This window comes from Pristiophorus japonicus, chromosome 8 (assembly GCF_044704955.1).
Source record: "Pristiophorus japonicus isolate sPriJap1 chromosome 8, sPriJap1.hap1, whole genome shotgun sequence".
In the NCBI taxonomy this organism is placed as follows: Eukaryota; Metazoa; Chordata; class Chondrichthyes; family Pristiophoridae; genus Pristiophorus; species Pristiophorus japonicus.
In genome coordinates, this window is record NC_091984.1 from 5,612,284 (window position 1) to 5,629,973 (window position 17,690).

Genomic DNA, 17,690 nt, shown 5'->3' on the forward strand with positions numbered 1-17,690 from the left:
GGGACACTCACAGGGCCAACACCTGGGGACACTCACAGGGCAACATCTGGGGTGCACTCTATCAGCGATAACAGCTGGCATACTAATCTTAATTAACGTATGGAGGGCAGTCTATCAGGGCCAACATCTAATTACGAGGAGCGATCACACAAACAAGGATTGTATTCCCTAGAATTTAGAAGGTGATTTGATCGAAGGTTTCAATTTATTAAAGGGAACTGAAAGGGTAGATAGAGAGAAACAATTTCCACTAATTCCACTGGTTGGTTATTCTAGGACTCGGGGCAAAATCTGAAAAATTAGAGCCAGTCCTGTCAGGAGTGATGTTGGGAAACAGTTTTATACAAAGAGTGGTAGAAGTTTGGAATTCTTTTCCGCAAACGGCAGTTGATGCTAGATCAATTGTTAATTTTAAATCTGAGATTGATAGATTTTAATAACCAGAGGTATTAATGGATATGGGGCAAAGGCGGGTATATGGAGTTAGGTCACAGATCAGCCATGATCACATTGAATGACGGAGCAGGCTCGAGGGGCTGAATGGCCTCCTCCTGTTCCTATGTGAGCGCTGGGTAACTGGGAGGTTTTACAGCGATAGATGGGGATCCCTCCCCCGGCCCACTCGGCATGGTCACTTCCCACTGTGTCGGTTGTTTGAGCTTCCCTGAATGGCTGTATGACAGTGTGCACAGACCAGCACTGTGCCAGCTCCCCCTGCCCCTGGTGATGGGCTCGGTAGCGAGCTTTCACAGTCCTGCTGGCTGGCTGGCGATGAGTCAGCGAGTTCCTGCTCAGTGTTCAGCCAATCGAGCAGCACGGAGCGAGCAGAATCTGTCCCTTTACTCTCAACACTGCCGAGCTCCAGTCTCATCAGGATTCAGAAAGTCCGAGAATCAGACCGCACAGGAGGAGGTCATTCGGCCCATCGGGCCTGTGCTGGCTCTGTGAAAGAGCTCTCCCACTCCCCGCTCTTTCTCCATAGGCCTGCAAATCTTTCCCTTCAAGTATTTATCCAATTCCCTTTCCAACTTGCTGTGTAAATAAACTCTCCTCATCTCCCTCTGGTCCTTATGCCAATGACCTTCAATCTGTGCCCTCTGGTTCCTGACCCTCCTGCCACGGTACACAGTGTCTCTCTATTTACTCTATCAAAGCCCTTCCTGGTTTGATGAATGATTGTGACTGAACGCTCCCTTCGTGTTCAATCTATATTCAGTCTGGCTCAGTGAGTTACCTTTGGCCCATCACACAATCTGCTGGGCTCTGAGCCATTCCCTCATTATTCTACACTCAGCTTCTGGGAGGCTCGCTCCAGCTTTTAGTCCCGGAGAATCTTCAGACACTAATTGGAGACCAGGAGCAGTAAAATGTTTACGCTGCCGTTAATGTGACTCCAAGGAACTGTCTGGGTTTCTGTTTAGCTCAGCAAACAGAGCCCAGAACTGCCAATTTGCTGAATGTGCAACGTACAATGTGCAGATTGTGAAGCTTCACCTTCGCAGTGAGTTAAACAGCGGCTCGATGCTGTTAGCACAGAGTCACCGAGACCAGCGTTCTCACGCTTCACGGCAGAGAGACCGTCACAGCACGTTGGGCCTTTCCAAATCGCATTTACTGAAAAACAACAACTGGCATTCATATAGTGCCTTTAACGTAGTGAAACGTCCCAAGGAGCTTCACAGGAGCATAAATCGGACACAATTAACACCGAGCCATAGAAGGAGATATTAGGACTGGAGACCAAAAGCTTGCTCAAGGATATAGATTTAAGGAGCATCTTGGAGGAGGGAGAGGCGGAGAATTTAGGGAGGGAAACATTGCTGTTTGTGGGAGCTTGCTGTGCGCACATTGGCTGCTGAGTTTCCAACATAACAACAGTGACTACACTCCAAAAGTGCTTCATTGGCTGTGAAATGAGGTGAAATGCTCTGTAGAAATACAAGTTCATTCTGTTTTAGAATGAGAGACCAGAGAAAGATGAAATTTGAGAGATTGAGGAGGGGGCAGGAGAAAGGTCTTCACACAGAGCGTGGTGAGGCTGTGGGATTCACTCCCAGGCTCAGAGGGTGAGGCGTTGGCGATTGGGGGAGGGGAGGAGCCGGGACAGAGTTCCCGCTGTGTGGGGTGGGGGTAAACTCCACCCTTTCATCTTTTGGAATGTGGGATTGTCCGGAGTAAAGTCGATCAGCGAATCTATCCACTGATCCCAAACCTCACACTGTGCTTCCTCTTTATATCCTCAATCACTGAGATCCACTTCTGTCAGTTTCCCTGTCCCATTTCCTGGGGATTTGTGTGGAAAAGGAGAGTAATTTGTTGTGTAAACCACTCATTCTCTCACTGAATGTTGCTCCTTCACCTGATCTGAACCTATAGCTCACGGTGAACTAACACTGGAACCATGACAGGGAATTCAATCTTCAAATAAATGAATGAATGAGAGTTTATAAACAGCCAGCAAAAGAGGTGGCCCATATTGGTTGAGTGTTTAGTGTAAGAGAGTTAATATTGAATGATTCCTCAATCATCAATGACGGGACATTTACACCTGGAATCCTGGCTGCTCCTCGTCCAGCGGGGATCGAATAGTTTCACTTTAAACCTTGGAACAGATTCCCAGGTTTAAGCCTTTCTGAGCAAACCTTGGGGACAATCCGGCCGCTTTGGTGTTTGGGTGAAAATGGGGAAAGTGGGGACTGAGCCAGGAGAAGAGGGAAGGTGGAGATTATCAGTCTTTCAGTCTTCATCTTCAGTCTCCGCTCTGGGTGTCTCCTCCTCATTTGTCTCGGTCTCAAATTCTGCCTGATTTACGCTGCTGTGAAGCACCTTGGGACGTCGTACTATGTCAAAGGTGCTATTTCAATGCAAATTGTTGTAGTTGTCATTTGTTGTTGTTGCTGACCTACATTGGCTCCTGGTCCGCAAACGCCTCGATTTTAAAATTCTCGTTCTTATCTTCAAATCTCTCCATGGCCTGCCCCTCCCTGTCTCTGTAACCTTCTCCAGCCCTACACCCCTCCGAGATCTCCGCGCTCATCCAATTCTGGCCTCTTGCACAGCCCCGATTTCCATCGCCCCACCATTGGCGGCCGTGCCTTCAGCTGCCTGAGCCCCAAACTCCAGAATTTCCTCCCTAAACCTCTCCGCTTCTCTCTCCTCCTTTAAGACACTCCTTAAAACCTATCTTGTTGACCAAGCTTTTGGTCACCTGTCCTAATATCTCCTTATGTGTCCGGGTGTCACTTTATGTCTGATTTATATTCCTGTGAAACACCTTGGGACGTTTTACTACTTTATAGGTGCTATATAAATGCAGGTTATTGTTGTAGTTAGTTGTTTTTGTTGTTAAGAATGTACTTACATTTCTATAGCACCTTTCACGCCCTCAGGACGTCACAAGCTGCTTTACAGCCAATGATCTATTTTGCTGGGAGATGCTGAGGGTTTTGAGAGGCGCTACATAAATGCAAACTCTTTCTTTGAGGGGCCTGGAACGCTGGAGCTGATCAGAAACTCTCTCCTAACTTGTTCTTGTTGCTGCCCAGAATCTGATCATCAATCAGCGGAAACACACCCAGAAACTGTCCTGCCGCCTGGTTTGAAATGCAATAATTGGGAGAAAAATGTTGATGTTTGCAGAGCGAAGCTGGGAAAGGGAGAGCGGACTCCCGGAGCGGGCAGTACCCAGTCTAACCCAGCTGCTCAGCTTATTTGAAACCAGCTTGCTCTTGTTTTTTTGCCAGGTGTAAGTGCAATCTTCACGCCAATAACTGTATCTGGGAGAAGGGGAAGTTGAGTTGTGAGTCCGAGCACAACACGACGGGGCCGGACTGCGGGAGATGCAAGAAAGGCTTTCAAGGCCGAGTGTGGAGAGTGAGCTCATACCTCCCAATCCCCAAAGGGACGGCCAATGTCTGTGAGTAACCAGAGCTGCTCCGGCCCGGCCCAGTGCCGGCGCTAGATTCCCTTCACATTTCATTCTCAGCCCAACTCCCGACAACACATCGACTCCAAAATACAGCCCCATGGGTGTCTGTGACTGTGTTAATGTGGGAACAGAGGCTCACAGCGGGAGATTGGACAGAGCCAGGGACAGAAATAAAGTGTGTGCCCACAGCTCCACACTGAGTGGGAGGGAAGGAGAGGGAGTGAGAGAGAGAGAGTGGGAGAGAGGGAGGGAGAGAGGTGGGGGGAAGAGAAGAGAGGGAAAAAGAGAGCTAACAAAGGAAATGAATAAGAAAGTGGGAGACAAAGAGAGAAATAAAGAAAGTGAGAAAGAGTGAACGAGAGGAGAGAAAGAAATTAAGAATGAGAGAATGGAAGAGATATAGAGAAGGAAAGAAAGAACAAAGAATTATGCAATTAGTCCCACTTCCTGCTCTTTCCCCACAGCCTTTTGAAAGTTACTATTGAATCTGCTCCCACCGCTCTTTCAGGCAGTGCATTCCAGATCACAACAACTCGCTGTGTAAATAAACTCTCCTCACCTCCCCTCTGGTCCTTTTGCCAATCACCTTCAATCTGTGACCTCTGGTTCCCGACCCTCCTGCCACTCGAAACAGATTCTCATTATTTACTCGATCGAAACCCTTCCTGATTTTGAAGCTCTCTATCAATGTAATGTTGGGGTCAGTGAGCGAGGGGGAATCACTGGCATTATGTAGAGGGTGAGGTTAGAATAGCCGCAGGAGTTCAATTTGATGGAAGCTCACTCCGGACACACCCACAGATACAGAGCCAGCACTGAGGTGTAGACTGATGTGAGAATGGAATGTTAATGGCTGGATGAACATCTGGGGAACAGCTGGGGAAGGTGAGAGGAGAATAAGCCTCTGTGTAATCAATATCTGAAGCAGATCAGGAAGTGAAGTTTGTAAGGGACATCTGTGGCCATTGCTGTGTGTGGAATAGCCCGAAATCAATATCCAGATCGTGACATGACTGGGCAGTGGGAGAGGGGTCTCTGTGAGGACTGACACCCTTACATATTAACCCAGCGTACTTACACACGAATCGCACATAGTTGGAGCGTAACTACGCAATAACCTCACGGTCGCCTTATGGGAGCACTTTAGCAACTCTACCTGGTCTCACATAGGGCTGGTGTGAGCGCTCAGAGGATGCAGCACACAATCCCCGATGTGTTCTTTGTGAGTTTGAGTGATGTCGATCTCATGAACACGCCATGTAACGGGTTGTATTAGTGTGTTTATTGATAAAGATCGTTAATCAGACGTCTCTCTAACTCTCATTGTTTCCATTTCCCTCTCCAGGCCTCCCGGACATCGTCGTGAGTGGCCATAAGTAGGACCTACACTCTCTGACCTGTGACCTGCTGACCCAGAGTCCATTTCTGTATCAGGAACAAACCGCTCCACTCAAACCTCCTTCATCGCCCACTGACCGAGGAACAGATGTAGGTGTGAGCAGGGGCTGAGTGTGAACAGATGTCGGTGTGAACAGGGACTGAGTGTGAGTTCTTTGCTTAAGAAGTCATAGCATTGCTATTAAGAACTACTTGGTTTATTAGCAAAGGTTTATCAATCACTGCACATTACCAGTTCACCCACCAGGCTCACAACAACCTGCCTCATCATGGACCCCCTGAACCCAACTGGCTGGGGTTTTATTGAGTCTTGTAGACATCACGTGACTGGCTAAGCCACTCCCAACTCAACAGTTCGACAACTCTTTTGTTGTGAACAAAAATAAACAATTAGGGTCTGAGTGTGAACAGGTGTGGGTGTGAGCAGGGCTGTGATCAGGAGGCTGTGTGTCCGTGTAACTGGAGCAAAGTATAATCTCCTCGAGCGGGGCAGCAGATATGAAGCAGGGAAGATGTAATATATACGACGCACATCTTAGCTGAGAGGAAAGTGCTTCTTAACTCTGTCTCAGTGAGAACGTTCAGTGGGAAGTGGAGCGAAGATTTGTAGAAAGTCGATTGGTTGCTGAGGCCGAGATCAACACAGACCTGTTATAATCCCGTTATTCCAGATATGGGAATGGGAACTGGATGAGTGTCTCGGTCTCAATCTGTTCCCCTTTGTTCCTGGATTTTGCATCAACTTGTTCCCGTTTATTTAACCCTTCACATGCTGTCCATGTCATTCCAAACCATTCTCCACCTTGAACTCCCAAACCAACACACAGACTGACCAGGAGTGACCATAATGCCCCACACTGACCGGGAGTGACCATAACTCCCCACACTGACCGAGAGTGACCATAACTCCCCACACTGACCGGGAGTGACCATAATGCCCCACACTGACCGGGAGTGACCATAACTCCCCACACTGACCGGGAGTGACCATAACTCCCCACACTGACCGGGAATGACCATAACTCACCACACTGACTGGGAGTGACCATTACTCCCCACACTGACCGGGAGTGACCATAACTCCCCATACTGACCAGGAGTGACCATAACTCCCCATACTGACCAGGAGTGACCATTACTCCCCACACTGACCGGAAGTGATCATTACTCCCCACATTGACTGGGAGTGACCATAGCTTCCCATACTGACCGGGAGTGACCAAAACTCCCCATACTAACCGGGAGTGACCATAACTCCCCATACTGACTGGGAGTGACCATAACTCCCCATACTGACCAGGAGTGATCATAACTCCCCACACTGACTGGGAGTGACCATAACTCCCCATAGTGACTGGGAGTGACCATAGCTCCCCATACTGACCAGGAGTGACCATAACTCCCCACAGTGACTGTGATTGGGGGTCTGGGGCATGCTGGGCTTCTATGAAACATTACACTTTGACCCCAATCCTGCCCCTTTCCTGCCCAGGTAGAGCCAGAACCTACAGGAAGAAACAGACACTCAAAACCTTTACCACCGACACAAACGAGTTCAAATACCTGGCGATGACTCTCCATGTTGCATTGAATTACTGAGCGTCTTGTTGCTGGATTCAGTCATGCTGAATAATAACAGGGCGTCTCAGTCACATCCTGCATTACACAGTTTGCCTTTCACACCATTAACCTACTCGAATGTACCCAAATCCCACAATAACCTGTCACCATCCTCACCCCACGAAACCCTCACTCCACGGACCAGATTCCCGCTAATTAGCGACCAATCCACTTTGAGCGACGGCCCGGTCGGTCAATGAGCAGACCCAGAGAAGCGATTGATTGAGCCGACATTGGCTCCTGGTCCAGCAAAGTCTCCAATTTATAATTCTCATCCTCATGTTCAAATCCCTCTGTGGTCTCAGCCCTCCCAAGATCTGCAACCCCATCCCACCCTGAACCCCTACCTGTCACTGTAACCCCCTCCCACCCTACACCCCTCCCTATCTCTGTAACTACCTCCCACCCAACACCCCTCCCTAACTCTGTAACCCCCTCCCACCCGACACCCCTCGCTATCTCTGTAAACTCCTCCCACACAAGACCCCTCCCTATCCCTGTAACCCTTTCACAACCTACACCCCTCCCTATCTCTGTAACCCCCTCATACTGTACACCCCTCACTATCTCTGGAATCTCTTCCTGCCCTACACCCTCCAAGATCTCTGTGTTCCTCTGATTCTCGCCGTTGAGCATCCCTCACTCCCTTTGTCCCACTATTGGCGGCCTTGCCTTCAGCTGCCGAGCCCTAAGCTCTGGAATTCCCTCCCTAATCCTCACGACTTCTCTCTCCTCCTTTAAGACGCTCCTTAAAACCTACCTAATTGACCGAGCTTTTGGTCCCCTGTCCCAATATCGCCTCCCATGTCTCGGTGTCAATCTCTGTCTGATTGGTGGTGAGGCGGAGATGGAAATGTCTGCTTGCTTGTCTCTCAGACCCTCTTACAGTCCCGGGCAGTCTCCTCTCAATGTGTGTGTGCACATTACAGATGCTCTGTTCAGCCTGTGCGTTGTTCTCCAGCTGGGATCAATAATTGCTGATTTCCCCTGACACATGCAACAGACCCAAAGCACGGTCACACAAGGTCAAGAATCTCATCACTAGAGGTCGTGAACCCAGAGCAAGGTAGGAGCTTGCAAACTAAGCGACTGGTTCAGATCAGGAAGAGAAAGCAAGGATTGCATTTATGTAGTGTTCCCTCAGTACTGTCCCACCGACAGTGCAGCACTCCCTCAGTACTGCCCCTCCAACTGCGCAGTACTCCCACAATACTGCCTCTCCAACAGTGCAGCACTCCCTCAGTACTGCCCCACCGACAGTGCAGCACTCCCTCAGTACTGCCCCACCGGCAGTGCAGCACTCCCCTAGTACTTCCCCTCTGACAGTGCAGCACTCCCTCAGTACTGCCCCTCCAACAGTGCAGCGCTCCCTCAGTACTGCCACACCGGCAGTGCAGCACTCCCCTAGTACTTCCCCTCCAGCAGTGCAGCACTCCCTCAGTACTGCCCCTCCGACAGTGCAGCACTCCCTCAGTACTGCCCCACCGACAATGCAGCACTCCCTCAGTACTGCCCCTCCAACTGTGCAGTACTCCCACAATACTGCCCCTCCAACTGTGCAGTACTCCCACAATACTGCCCCTCCGACAGTGCAGCGCTCCCTCAGTACTTCCCCTCCAACTGTGCAGTACTCCCACAATATTGCCCCTCTGACAGTGCAGCGCTCCCTCAGTACTGCACTATGAGTGCCGGTCTGGATTATGGGCTCAAGTCTGTGGAGTTGGATTTCAGCCCACGAACTTCTGACTCCGAGGCGAGACTGCTGCCCACTGAGCCACAATTGAAAGACCCCTAACTTGGCAGTACAATTATAAACCCTGACGCAGGACTATATAAACCCAGGATTGGGACCATCCATTGCCATTTGCCTGATTGAATGCAAACTTTAACTAGCTCAGAGTCTGCTGTTCTCCCCTCACTTCTAAATCCCTCCGTGTTCCCTCTATCCCATTCCAGCCATTTCCTCCCAACCTCTCATTGTTGCAGCATGTGACCCTCTCGCACTCTGCATCCTGTCTGTGTCCCGACTACATCCCGACGACGTCCCGTCTACACTCTCTGTCTTTCGCTTGCCAGCCTGCGAATGCTACGGCCACTCGAAGCGGTGCAGTTACCTCGAGCTGCTCACCACCGCTATTTGCGTGAGCTGTCAGCACAACACTCGAGGCCGGCACTGCCAGTTATGCCGGTTGGGCTACCACCGAAACCCTTCAGCACAGCTGGACCACCACAACGTTTGTCTAGGTCAGTTCCTGTTACAATCTCTGCTCTCGCCTCCTTCCTTCACCCTTCTGCTTTCAGTCCAATACAAGATAAACAAACAAAGAAAATACCTTCAATAGGGCTGAGCAAAAGGGTGTCGGAAATCAGCTCCCCTTTCCCCAGCGACTCGGCCCCGATCCAACCTTCCCCCAGTGACTAGCCCCCGACTCAACCTTCCCCCAGTAACTAGCCCCCGACTCAACCTTCCCCAGCGACTAGCCCCCAACCCAACCTTCCCCCAGTGACTAGCCCCCGACTCAACCTTCCCCCAGTGACTAGCCCCCGACTCAACCTTCCCCAGCGACTAGCCCCCAACCCAACCTTCCCCCAGTGACTAGCCCCCGACTCAACCTTCCCCAGCGACTAGCCCCCAACCCAACCTTCCCCCAGCGACTAGCCCCCAACCCAACCTTCCCCCAGTGACTAGCCCCCGACTCAACCTTCCCCCAGTAACTAGCCCCCGACTCAACCTTCCCCAGCGACTAGCCCCCAACCCAACCTTCCCCCAGTGACTAGCCCCCGACTCAACCTTCCCCCAGTAACTAGCCCCCGACTCAACCTTCCCCAGCGACTAGCCCCCAACCCAACCTTTCCCCAGCGACTAGCCCCCGACTCAACCTTCCCCCAGTGACTAGCCCCCAACCCAACCTTTCCCCAGTGACTAGCCCCCAACCCAACCTTTCCCCAGTGACTAGGCCCCAACCCAACCTTCCCCCAGTGACTAGGCCCCAACCCAACCTTCCCCCAGTGACTAGCCCCTGACTCAACCTTCCCCCAGTGACGAGCCCCCAACCCAACCTTTCCCCAGTGACTAGTCCCCGACTCAACCTTCCCCCAGTGACTAGCCCCCAACCCAACCTTTCCCCAGTGACTAGCCCCCGACCCAACCTTTCCCCAGTGACTGGGCCATGACCCAACCTTTCCCCAGTGACGAGCCCCCGACCCAACCTTTCCCCAGTGACTGGACCCCGACCAAACCTTTCCCCAGTGACTGGGCCATGACCCAACCTTTCCCCAGTAACTAGCCCCCGACCCAACCTTTCCCCAGTGACTAGCCCCCGACCCAACCTTTCCCCAGTGACTAGCCCCCGACCCAACCTTTCCCCAGTGACTGGGCCATGACCCAACCTTTCCCCAGTGACGAGCCCCCGACCCAAACTTTCCCCAGTGGCTAGCCCCCGACCCAACCTTTCCCCAGTGACTGGGCCCCGACCCAACCTTTCCCCAGTGACTAGCCCCCGACCCAACCTTTCCCCAGTGACTAGCCCCCGACCCAACCTTTCCCCAGTGACTGGGCCATGACCCAACCTTTCCCCAGTGACTAGACCCCGACCCCGACCCAACCTTTCCCCAGTGACGAGCCCCCGACCCAACCTTTCCCCAGTGACGAGCCCCCGACCCAACCTTTCCCCAGTGACTGTGCCCCAACCCAACCTTTCCCCAGTGACTAGCCCCCGACCCAACCTTTCCCCAGTGACTAGCCCCCGACCCAACCTTTCCCCAGTGACTGGGCCATGACCCAACCTTTCCCCAGTGACGAGCCCCCGACCCAACCTTTCCCCAGTGACTAGCCCCCGACCCAACCTTTCCCCAGTGACTAGCCCCCGACCCAACCTTTCCCCAGTGACTAGCCCCCGACCCAACCTTTCCCCAGTGACTAGCCCCCGACCCAACCTTTCCCCAGTGACTGGGCCATGACCCAACCTTTCCCCAGTGACTAGCCCCCGACCCAACCTTTCCCCAGTGACTGGGCCATGACCCAACCTTTCCCCAGTGACTGGGCCATGACCCAACCTTTCCCCAGTGACGAGCCCCCGACCCAACCTTTCCCCAGTGACGAGCCCCCGACCCAACCTTTCCCCAGTGACTGGGCCATGACCCAACCTTTCCCCAGTGACTAGCCCCCGACCCAACCTTTCCCCAGCGACGAGCCCCCGACCCAACCTTTCCCCAGTGACTGGGCCATGACCCAACCTTTCCCCAGTGACTAGACCCCGACCCAACCTTTCCCCAGTGACTGGACCCCGACCCAACCTTTCCCCAGTGACTGGGCCATGACCCAACCTTTCCCCAGTGACTAGCCCCCGACCCAACCTTTCCCTAGTGACTAGACCCTGACCCAACCTTTCCCCAGTGACTGGGCCGTGAACCAACCTTTCCCCAGTGACTAGCCCCCGACCCAACCTTTCCCCAGTGACTGGGCCATGACCCAACCTTTCCCCAGTGACGAGCCCCCGACCCAACCTTTCCCCAGTGACTGTGCCCCAACCCAACCTTTCCCCAGTGACTAGCCCCCGACCCAACATTTCCCCAGTGACTAGCCCCCGACCCAACCTTTCCCCAGTGACTGGGCCATGACCCAACCTTTCCCCAGTGACTGGGCCATGACCCAACCTTTCCCCAGTGACTAGCCCCCGACCCAACCTTTCCCCAGTGACTGGGCCATGACCCAACCTTTCCCCAGTGACGAGACCCCGACCCAACCTTTCCCCAGTGACTGGGCCATGACCCAATCTTTCCCCAGTGACTAGCCCCCGACCCAACCTTTCCTCAGTGACTAGACCCCGACCCAACCTTTCCCCAGTGACTGGGCCGTGAACCAACCTTTCCCCAGTGACTAGCCCCCGACCCAACCCAACCTTTCCCCAGTGACTGGGCCATGACACAACCTTTCCCCACTGACGAGCCCCCGACCCAACCTTTCCCCAGTGACTAGCCCTCGACCCAACCTTTCCCCAGTGACTGGGCCATGACCAAACCTTTCCCCAGTGACTGTGCCCCAACCCAACCTTTCCCCATTGACTAGCCCCCGACCCAACCTTTCCCCAGTGACTAGCCCCCGACCCAACCTTTCCCCAGTGACTGGGCCATGACCCAACCTTTCCCCAGTGACTGGGCCATGACCCAACCTTTCCCCAGTGACTGGGCCCCGACCCAACCTTTCCCCAGTGACTGGACCCCGACCCAACCTTTCCCGTGACGAGCCTACGACCCAACCTTTCCCCAGTGACTGGGCCATGACCCAACCTTTCCCCAGTGACTAGCCCCCGGCCCAACCTTTCCCCAGTGACTGGGCCCCGACACAACCTTTCCCCAGTGACTGAGCCCCGACCCAACCTTTCCCCAGTGACTGGGCCCCGACACAACCTTTCCCCAGTGACTGGCCCCCGACCCAACCTTTCCCCAGTGACTGGGCCCCGACCCAACCTTTCCCCAGTGACTGGGCCCCGACCCAACCTTTCCCCAGTGACTGGGCCCCGACCCAACCTTTCCCCAGTGACTGGGCCCCGACCCAACCTTTCCCCAGTGACTGGGCCCCGACCCAACCTTTCCCCAGTGACTGGGCCCCGACACAACCTTTCCCCAGTGACTGGGCCCCGACCCAACCTTTCCCCAGTGACTGGGCCCCGACCCAACCTTTCCCCAGTGACTGGGCCCCGACCCAACCTTTCCCCAGTGACTGGGCCCCGACCCAACCTTTCCCCAGTGACTAGACCCCGACCCAACCTTTCCCCAGTTACTGGGCCCCGACCCAACCTTTCCCCAGTGACTGGGCCCCGACCCAACCTTTCCCCAGTGACTGGGCCCCAACCCAACCTTTTCCCAGTGACTAGATCCCGACCCAACCTTTCCCCAGTGACTGGGCCCTGACCCAACCTTTCCCCAGTGACTGGGCCCTGACCCAACCTTTCCCCAGTGACTGGGCCATGACCCAACCTTTCCCCAGTGACTGGGCCCCGACCCAACCTTTCCCCAGTGACTGGGCCCTGACCCAACCTTTCCCCAGTGACTGGGCCATGACCCAACCTTTCCCCAGTGACTGGGCCATGACCCAACCTTTCCCCAGTGACTGGACCCCGACCCAACCTTTCCCCAGTGACTGGGCCCTGACCCAACCTTTCCCCAGTGACTGGGCCCTGACCCAACCTTTCCCCAGTGACTGGGCCCCGACCCAACCTTTCCCCAGTGACTAGACCCCTACCCAACCTTTCCCCAGTGACGAGCCCCCGACCCAACCTTTCCCCAGTGACTGGGCCATGACCCAACCTTTCCCCAGTGACTGGGCCCCGACCCAACCTTTCCCCAGTGACTGGGCCCCGACCCAGTCTTTCCCCGGTGACTCGACCCCGACCCAATCTTTCTTTAGCGATGAGGCATGGTTCAACCTTTCCCCACCGATGAGGCCTAGTCCAGGCTTTCCCTTGCGAAGAGGCCTGGTTCAGGATTTCCCTAGCGATGAGGCCTGGCCCTTTCTTTGTGGAGGTCAATTGAAAGTGCTGTGTTTTGACGATATAATCATTGCCTCCCTGTCTCCAGTGTTTTTCAGGAATGTGTATGTTGTTTGTACTCTCGGTAAACAACCAACCTGCATCGTAGCAGCGTCGCTCGCCTCTGCTCAATGTTGCCCCACCCCCGCCCAGTGTGCACCAACAATCCTCTCTCTCCATTTCCTCATCTCCTCCCATTCTCCACACACACAATTACATAGAATGTACAACACGGGCCATTCAGACCAACAGGTCCACGTGGTGTTTATAGTCCACTCGAGCCTCCTCCCGCCCCTCTTCATCTCACCCTTTCATTATATCCTTCTATTCCTTTCTCCCTCATGTGTTTATCCAGCTTCCCCTTAAATGTATCTCTGCTATTCACCTCAACCACTCCCTGTGGCAGCGAGTTCCACATTCTCGCCACTCTCTGGGTAAAGAAGTTTCTCCTGAATTCCCGATTGGATTTATTAATGACTATCTTATATTTATGGCTCCTAAATCTGGTCTCTCCCACACAAGTGGAAACATCTCCTCTACGTCTACCCAATCAAAACCTTTCATGATCTTAAAGACCTGTATTCGGTCACCCCTCAATATCACTTTCCCTGAGAAAAGAGCCCCAGCCTGTTCAGCCTTTCCTGACAGGTATAACTTCTCAGTTCTGGTATCATCCTTGTAAATCTTTCTTTGTACCTTCTCCAGTGCCTCTATATCTTTCTCATAATATGGAGACCACAACTGTGTACAGTGCTCCACGTGCAGTCTAACCAAGGTCCGATACAAGTTTAACATCAGTTCTGTGCTTGTGAATTCTATCGTGTCGTGATGAAGCTAGTGCTGGGTTTGCTTTATCTGGCCTTGTTAACCTGTGTTAATTCTGTGCAGTCGCCCCAGGGAGTGGAAAACGGGCTGTGTGCAGTCAGTGTGTGGAGGATTGAAGCTGTTTGTAAAGTGTTGGAGACTTGTTTCACCCCCACAGTCCGAGCCTCCCTTGTCCCGGCTCGCACTCATTCCTGTCGCTGAGGTTGTGTCGCTGTGTTTTATTGGGAACAGCCGTGTGCAGTGTGTGTCTTGTCTTGTTTCTGCAGACTGTGAGTGTCACCCTGATGGCTCGCTCCACCATCGCTGTAATGACACAGGATATTGTGAGTGTAAGGAGGGGGCGACAGGGCCCAAGTGTGACAAGTGCCTGCGCGGATATTACTGGCACAGAGGCTGTCGAGGTAAGTAACCGTACCAGCACCAGCCACTCCCCTCACTCGGCCCCGGCTTCTGTGTGTCAGGGTCAGCAGAGTATCCGATAGCAGAGATACCGTGGGGGGAAACACAGAGGCTTTTAGTGAGTGAACCCTCCTGGACTCTCCCATCATCTGTCACACAATTAGTGGCACCGCTCCTCGCAAAGGGAGGTCTGAAGTTCAGTGAAGGGCGTTTCATAGAATCACATAGTACAGGAGGAGGCCATTCGGCCCATCGTGTCTATGCTGGCTCTGTGAAAGATCTATCCGATTAGTCCCATTCCCCGCTCTTTCCCCATAGCTCTGCTAATTTTTTCCTTTCGGGTATTTATCCAATTCCCTTTTGAAAGTTACTATTGAATCTGCTCCCACCGCCCTTTCAGGCAATGCATTTCAGATCACAACATCTCACTGCGTAAACAAAATTCCAAATATATTGTATTTACTACATTACCTTTATCGACCCTTTCTGGTACTTCTTCATAGAATTAGAAACATAGAAACATAGAAAATAGATGCAGGAATAGACCATTTGGCCCTTTGAGTCTACACCACCATTCAATGAGTTCATGGCTGAACATGCAACTTCAGTACCCCAAAGAGTAGGAGTAAATGGGTACTTTTCAGAATGGCAGGCAGTGACTAGTGGGGTACCACAAGGTTCTGTGCTGGGGCCCCAGCTGTTTACATTGTACATTAATGATTTAGACAAGGGGATTAAATGTAGTATCTCCAAATTTGCGGATGACACTAAGTTGGGTGGCAGTGTGAGCTGCGAGGAGGATGCTGTGAGGCTGCAGAGTGACTTGGATAGGTTAGGTGAGTGGGCAAATGCCTGGCAGATGAAGTGTAATGTGAATAAATGTGAGATTATCCACTTTGGTGGTAAAAACAGAGAGACAGACTATTATCTGAATGGTGACAGATTAGGAAAAGGGGAGGTGCAACGAGACCTGGGTGTCATGGTACATCAGTCATTGAAGGTTGGCATGCAGGTGCAGCAGGCGGTTAAGAAAGCAAATGGCATGTTGGCCTTCATAGCGAGGGGATTTGAGTACAGGGGCAGGGAGGTGTTGCTACAGTTGTACAGGGCCTTGGTGAGGCCACACCTGGAGTATTGTGTACAGTTTTGGTCTCCTAACTTGAGGAAGGACATTCTTGCTATTGAGGGAGTGCAGCGAAGGTTCACCAGACTGATTCCCAGGATGGCGGGACTGACATATCAAGAAAGACTGGATCAACTGGGCTTGTATTCACTGGAGTTCAGAAGAATGAGAGGGGATCTCATAGAAACTTTTAAAATTCTGATGGGTTTAGACAGGTTAGATGCAGGAAGAATGTTCCCAATGTTGGGGAAGTCCAGAACCAGAGGTCACAGTCTAAGGATAAGGGGTAAGGCATTTAGGACTGAAATGAGGAGAAACTTCTTCACCCAGAGAGTGGTGAACCTATGGAATTCTCTACCACAGAAAGTTGTTGAGGCCAATTCACTAAATATATTCAAAACGGAGTTAGATGAAGTCCTTACTACTAGGAGGATCAAGGGGTTATGGTGAGAAAGCAGGAATGGGATACTGAAGTTGCATGTTCAGCCATGAACTCATTGAATGGCGGTGCAGGCTCGAAGGGCCGAATGGCCTACTCCTGCACCTATTTTCTATGTTTCTATGTTTCCTGCTTTCTCTGGGCTCCTGTGTGAGAAAGGCCAGTGTGGGGAGGGAGCGGGAGGGTGTGTCTCCCAATCCCTGCGGGTCCCCACCTTACACCAGGTGCTGCTGTCGCTGACTGTGCTGCTAACTGCTGCTAACGGCTGCCCGCCGCTCTGACCAGCCTCCAGCGCCATGGCCGCTTACTGGAAGCTGCCAAGACTGCAGGAAAATCCAGCGTTTACTGCGTCGCCGGTAAAACATGCTCCCCTGCCCCGCCCCCCGGGAAAGGCAAACTGGAACCGAGGCCGGAGCCCACCCACCCACCCACCCACCCAGCCCGACTGGATCTGAGAGCCCGGAAGGAATGGGCAGTCAGTGAGGACTGGACTCTCGCACTCCCCGCGGGGCCGAGGCAGCTGCTGATATTCATTCTGTAATCGCCAGCCGCTCGGCCCATGTCCAGCTTTGGGACAAAGACAGAAAGAAAGGACTTGCATTTCTACAGTGCCTGTCACCACCTCAGGACGGCCCAATGTGCCTCACAGACAATGGAGGACTTTTTCAACAAACAGCATTGTGGTAATGGCCAGACAATCTGTTCTAGTGATGTTGGTTGAGGGATAAATATTGGCCAGGACACCGGGGAGAACTCCCCTGCTCTTCGAATAGTGAAATGGGATCTTTTACATCTACCTGAGAGAGCAGACGGGGCCTCGGTTTAACGTCTCATCCGAAAGGTGGCACCTTCGACAGTGCAGTATTCCCTTACTCACTCCCTCACTCGCATGGTACACTCCATCACTCTCATTCCATCCACTCCCTCCCTCCCTTCCTCACTCACTCTCCCCCCTCTCCATCTCTCTTAATATCTCTCTCTCCATCGCTCTCTCCCTCACTCTATCTGTTCCTCCCTCCCTCCGACTCTCCCTCCCTCCCTCACACCCTCTCTCCCTCTCCCTCCCTCCTACCCTCTCTCCCTCTCCCTCCCTCCTTCCCTCTCTTACTTCCTCCCTGTCACTCTCTGTCCCTCTCTCTCACACCCTGCCACCTTCCATTACTCCTTCCCTCCCTCATACCCTCTCTTCCTCTCCCTTCCCACCTTCCCTCTACCCCTCCCTCTCTCCCTCTCCCTCTCTCCCTCTCCTCTCTCTCCATCTCTCCCTCCCTCTTTCCCTCACTCCATCCCACTCAACCATTCCCTCCCACTCAACCCTTCCCTCCCACTCAACCCTTCCCTCCCTCGTTCTTTTTCCCTCCCTTGTTATTTTTCCCTCTCTCCATCTCTCTCTTCCCCCCTCTCTCTCTTCCTCCCTCCCTCTCACAC

At 52.9% G+C, this 17,690-nt stretch overlaps 1 pseudogene; it reads left to right on the plus strand.

Annotated features, from left to right (window-relative positions):
* Positions 1 to 16,717, plus strand: part of LOC139268366 (netrin-G1-like) — a 37,363-nt pseudogene extending 20,646 nt beyond the window's left edge.
* The last annotated feature ends 973 nt before the right edge of the window (positions 16,718 to 17,690 follow it).